This window comes from Sinocyclocheilus grahami, unplaced genomic scaffold (assembly GCF_001515645.1).
Source record: "Sinocyclocheilus grahami isolate Dianchi unplaced genomic scaffold, SAMN03320097.WGS_v1.1 scaffold3.1, whole genome shotgun sequence".
Classification (NCBI taxonomy): domain Eukaryota; kingdom Metazoa; phylum Chordata; class Actinopteri; order Cypriniformes; family Cyprinidae; genus Sinocyclocheilus; species Sinocyclocheilus grahami.
The window spans coordinates 5847260-5853630 of record NW_015505182.1 but is presented as its reverse complement, the minus strand read 5'-3'; the positions used below and the strand labels follow the sequence as shown (position 1 = coordinate 5853630).

The following is a 6371-nucleotide window of genomic DNA, read 5'->3' as shown; positions in this document are numbered from 1 at the left end:
AACTTTCCTTTGATTCCGACTAGTCCCCCAGTTCCTGCCGCTGAAAAACATCCCCACAGCATAATGCTGCCACCACCATGCTTCACTGTAGGGATGGTATTGGCCAGATGATGAGCAGTGCCTGGTTTCCTGCAGACATGACGCTTGCTATTCAGGCCAAAAAGTTCAATCTTTGTTTCATCAGACCAGAGAATTTTGTTTCTCATGGTCTGGGAATCCTTCAGGTGCCTTTTGGCAAACTTCAGGCAGGCTGTCATGTGTCTTTGGCTTTTACTGAGGAGTGGCTTCTGTCTGGCCACTCTACCATATCGGCCTGATTGGTGGAGGGCTGCAGAGATGGTTGTTCTTCTGGAAGGTTCTCCTCTCTCCACAGATAAATGATGGAGCTCTGTCAGAGTGACCATCGGGTTCTTGATCACCTCCCTGACTAAGGCCTTTCTCCCCTGATCGCTCAGTTTGGCTGGGCAGCCTGCTCTAGGAAGAGTCCTGGTGGTTCCAAACTTCTTTCATATACGGATAATGGAGGACACAGTGTTCATTGGGACCTTCAATGCTGCAGGAATTTTTCTGTACCCTTCCCTCAAGGATTGTCAGTGGAAACATTATGCGCCTGAGCTCAATTTTGAGTGTCATGGCAAAGGCTGTGAATACTCATGTACACATGATTTATTCTATTTTAAATTGTTTTGTTTTTTATTTAAAATAAAATGCAATTCAAACAAACTTATTTCACTTTGTCATTATGGGGTATTGTTTGTATAATTTTGAGGGAAATAATGAATTTAATCCATTTTGGAATAAGGCTGTAACATAACAAAATGTGGAAAAAAGGGAAGCGCTGTGAATACTTTCCAGATCAGTGTTGGGCAAGTTACTCTGAAAATGTAATCAAATTACTCATTTTAAAAGTAATCACGTTACTTTTCTGATTACTTTATTTCAAAAGTACACTCCAATAAATGCTGGGTTAAAAAGGGACAAACCCAGCTATTGGGTTGTTTTGACCCAGCGGTTGGGTTCGTGATTACTTTTAACCCAGCATGTTTTAGAGTGTAATTAGTAATTAGTTAGTTACATTACTAGTTATGTTACTTTTTTTCTCCATGAAAGTTATGAAATCCCAGCAAACACGCTCCGGATATATATTTGTTATTAAAGCATCAACATTCACAGAACACTGCTTTTTTTAACTAAAGTATGCTGTGTGCATGGTTTGGCATGGCAGAATGCCAGCAAAGAGCGCTGCATTTATAATCTCGAAAAGACATCTCAGTTAATCGCAATCTCACAAATCTCTGTTATAACGCAATAAATATATTCATAATGAATCTTTCATAATGTCTACAACTTGTGTTATAATGAGAGGATTCGTGAGCACGCAAATGTCAGCACTGCATTGCTCAACGCTGCAAACACGTGTCATAGCCTAAATAGAAACTCTGCATACGCTTGCACCTGTTAATCATATATATTCATTCATGTTGCTTTTGTGCAATAGATGAATAACAATGTATTTGTTTTAGATATTTTATGTTCAGATATTTCTATTTTGCGAGTCCCGTGAATCATTTTATTCTTCCGCATCCTGCACACACACGAGTCCCTGCACTCGCCTATCTTGTCCCGCGCAGCACTCTGTTGCGTCTGGTCTCACGGGAGCAGGTCTCTAATCCACTGGCACTTGACTCGACAGTGCGTGAGCTACATCCTTTTTACAATCTCTAGATTATAAAACACTGCATTCTGTCAGCAATGTAACGCGGCAGTAACGTATAGAGACCTCGGCTTGTAACTATACTCTAATTACTATTTTGAAAATTATAACGCATTAAATTACTCAGTTACTAACAAAAGTAATTAAATTACAGTAAAGCGTTACTACCCAACACTGTTAATATAATGCATATATTGTATAAATAATAGTATTCTATATATACACATGTAAAATATGGTTCCAAAAATGCTGTCTAAATTTTAAAGTGCCCTTATTATGGATTTTTGAAAATTACCTTTCATGCAGTGTGTAACAGCTCTATGTGAATGAAAACATCCTGCAAAGTTTTAAATCTGAAAGTGCACCGTGTATAAAGTTATTGTCTCTCAAAAGAAAGCGTCAACTCTGAATCATTTAAACGAGTCATTTTTAAAACAAATCTCAAGCCCTTTCATGTTGACATCAACATTAAACATTAGCATATTGCCCGAGCGCACAGACCTGGGAAAACTTGATTTTCACATTGGTCTGAATGAAAATGCAAATTCATTCTTTGCCACTAGGTGCCGCTTTTGGAGTGGTAAAACAGCTGTGTCCCCGGTAACGGCTGTACACAAAGCAGCACTGCGCCCACAAATGCTGCTTTATCAGGCATGATGAAATGGAAATTAAATCCACCAATCGGACCAATCACCGCAGATTAGCGTCACGCAAAGAGGGGTTTGGAAAAATGAATTGTTGAGCGAATCGTTTGGGAGTCGTTGAGCAAATAAGATAAACATAAATGCATATTATAAGAAAATGAAAGTGTTTTTGACCTTGCATGCATGCATATGAACCTTTCATAACCCATAATAGAGGCACTTTAAGACACAACCTTAGTGCTTATTTATATAGTTTATTCCGCATGTACCGTATAGTGACATTATTAATTTATTGTTGCAAATTTTAGTGTTCTGGATTATTGCGGCAAATCAACAGTGTATACGATTGCTTCTGATTTGTGTTTGCAGGTCATCGCCAGAAATTTCTTAAGATACAGGTCTATTGTTCTGTCAGATAATCACCTCACAGTTCAGTGCTTTTTCTTCCATTTTGTCTGAGCATACATTTCAAACCACTTCTCTCCTGCTCTCTCTCTTGCTCTCTCTCTGTCTTTTCACTAAAGATATATCCTCCCTGCGCATTAGAATCTGACAGGTCAGTCTTGTTTCTCATTCAGCCCCAGTGCTGTTTGTTGCGCAAACTGGTTGGATCGCGTACCGCAAAACAAGCTTTGCATTCAGCGCACGTTCCTGCGTTCCCTGCTCGCTCGAGCCTGTCACGCGTGGTGCGTCACATCACCCAAGTCTTTACCTTACCAATATTAATGCAATAACACCCCTCGGCCCGAGTCTCATGCCTAGGAGAGAGGTAGATATAAGGAGAGAGAGAGGTGTATTGCATTTTTGAATGCTGTGTCACAAAGGGCATGGTGCACATGCTTGCATTTGGGGATTTGTTTGTGTTTTTGTGCTGTTGTGCTGTTGTGCTGCTTACAGAGTAGCGATATGAGAGCTGTTGTTTTTTAACAACAACCCTGGTAATTGAATGCCCTGGATACTGAGTGCAGACTGTATTGTTTGATTTTCAGATGGGCCAGGTGTCAGTGTGAATAAAGCACCGCTGTAGAGAAGGTTCATCACCAGCCCTGGAGAGGAGAGAGGGAGACGGGGGAGAAATGGTGGGAAAAAATAAAAGTATACAGGCAGAGCGTTTATATTCTCAAATACACCCAAAGACTCACATAATTAATCAGCAGTACTCAGACACAGATGTACGAAAATACAGAGAATATATTTCTCGTTCAACCCAACAAGCATCCGACGATACCCTACATTTTATGTTTATTTCACTCGATCCACCACAAAAAAAGTAATTATATTTTTAGCACCATGTTTTTTTCCCCAAAGAAATATGTTTGGCATTTATTATTATTATTATTATTATTATTTGCACATTTTCATTAAAATGTAATTCAATTTTGCTGAAAAATTACTATTCACGTACTATTTACGAATAATTTAATTTAAAGGAAAAAACTTTCATTTAATTTAAACATTTTAAATCGTTTAATTTGAAGCATATTTTTTGTTGGCTCAGATTTTTTATTATTATTATTGTTTTACAGTCATAACGTCTAAAATTGCATTAGTTGTATGGTCAAAGTATTTTTAAACGTGACTGTCAAATAAATTATACATGCTATTACTTATATTACACACAAAAAAAATTCCCCCAGCATAATTAACAGCAGATATATTTGGCTTGAGGTAATTGGGCAAAATCTGAAAGAACTGATCAAGAGATGAAACACTTAGCTAACACATTCTTTTCATCTTTTCTAGTAATATTTTATGTAATGCAAATACTCCAAATGCTTTTGATAATTTGTCTTACATTGTTTAAAGTGAACACATGGGACATAATATTTAACATAAATGATTTAAAGGGGTCCTATTTTAATTTTAGTCAGGGTGTAGTGTAAGACGTGGCGCGACTGTGCGCGCCTGAAATGCTGTTTTTTTTCACCTCCGTGCCCAAACGCCTTTGTTTGGGCTTCCGAAAGCAGATGATGTCAGGAAACAGTGGTTGCAATTTATTTGTTAACTCTGTTCCTGAGCATTATAACACCAATTTGCTATTGTGTGATGCGCATTTTACTGAGGACAGCTTCCACATCACGAGTGAGAAGTGCCGGATTCCCGAAAGCTTTTGTTGAAAGACGGAGCAAGGGGGCGTGGCAGTACTGAAACACCGTCTAAGCTGTTCGCCAATCACAACGCACTGGGACAGCTAACCAATCACAACACATTTTGTTTTTCGGAAGGCGGACCTTCATCAAAGCCGGAACTAATCGAGCCGTTTGTCCCAGGCTGGGGCGCAAGGTATTGTAATAATGTAAATTATGTGAAAAATAATGCGTTTTTCGAACCACCAAGCATGAGAGCATGTTCTAGTACACCGCCAAACCAAAATCAAGACTTTGTAAAAGAGCATAATAGGACCCCTTTAAGTTCTTGAAAGCCCTTATAGGTCCTTATGTTTATAAATATGCTGCATTATATCTTCCGTATTTGTAAGTGTTCCTAATGACTTTCACCCATCAAACGATATGTACGTTCCTGTCAGAAGGAAATAGTGGGATCTAGATAAGACCACTTCTAGTGTATTTGAATACACTTACGGTTTTATCACCATGCATTAAGACGTCGGTTTAAAGCATAAAGTCTATGAGACTGGTGAATATCTTTTGGCCTAAGCATCAACCATTAAGGGCAAAAAGGCATACATTTTGATGCAAAGATTGACAATTTTGTAGAAGGCATTCATTTAGTGGAGAGAAAACACAAGTGTTTTCCGCATGTCTCATCATGCCAGGTGTCCATCACTTTAATTAAACCTCCTCATCAATCCATGAAACACCCAATCAGTGTTCCAGAGCCTGAAGGAGCTGATGAGCCAGTGTCCCCTCTGATTGTACTTGAGCTTGATGTTTTTGCCAGATGGACCACCCTGTCTGTCCGCCCGTGAGGGATTGATGCGCGTCTTTGTCCTTCGTATGGATTTACGGCCATGTAACCGTCTCCACCGCCTTTACTGCTCTTAAAGGAAACATACACAAAGTAATGGCAATGACAATGCCTGCTTAACTCTGTTCGCCTCTGATAGATGCAAGTTACCAGGGTGTTGCATCAGAGAATCACTGTGTACACGAATTAGCATTGGAGGAAAACAGGGAGGGGTGGTTGTTGTCGGTGTGTGCCCGATCCACGATAATGATACCTAACGGATAATGCGACTCATTAAAATATGAGTGTCACTCAGGGAAGTGACTGTTTTGACAAATGGCTAAGCACCTTAATTGGATCAGATTCATTTGAAGTTGAAACTTTCCTCAGTTTCCATGAGCCTGGTAATTCATTAAAAATTATAAAGCAGTAAACACAGGTCATATCTGTCGCTGTTCTGCTGTGTTCCTCGGAAAATAAAAAGAGAAAGGAATAAAAAGATGTCAGAAATAGCTTTGAGTGCAACGTCGAACCCTAATTGCTGATGGCTCGCTCCGCGTGACGCCTTAATTCATCGCTTAAAACCTACTGATCGCTGATAAGACGGGAAATAAGAGGGAAAACATTAAAAAGTCATCAAGAAGGGTTGGTTTCTGATGTTAACTTTGTGATAATCGTCAAATAATGGTCAGGCTAATGAATTAAAGAAGTGGAACCAAAGAAATGTGTTATGTCTCATTACATCACAACAGAAAAGACAGAAAAATTGAACTTTCTGAGGCAATATTCAAATGTTTTTTCCATTTGAAGGGGAAACGTGATGAATGATGGCTCAGATACAAGATCGAGGGTTGGCTAACCTTGGCGTAATGGTCTGTGGCAGAGCCTTGACTCTCTGTGTTATTGGTGCTGTCAGTCATAACCAGGCAAGAAGCGAAGCTTAACTGCTTCGATGACCAGACTAGTGGAGAATTTCAAACATTCTGGGTACTTTACATCTGTCTAGATTGTAATGTCATGTTTCAAGTCTACGAAATGCACTCAGTAGTTTTGTCCTGATTAAAATAGATTTATCCCTTAATAAATGCATAACACTTTTGAGAATT

At 39.1% G+C, this 6371-nt stretch overlaps 1 pseudogene; it reads right to left on the bottom strand.

Annotated features, from left to right (window-relative positions):
* The window catches only part of LOC107581636 (uncharacterized), a 73266-nt pseudogene that overhangs the window by 1316 nt on the left and 65579 nt on the right, over positions 1-6371 (bottom strand).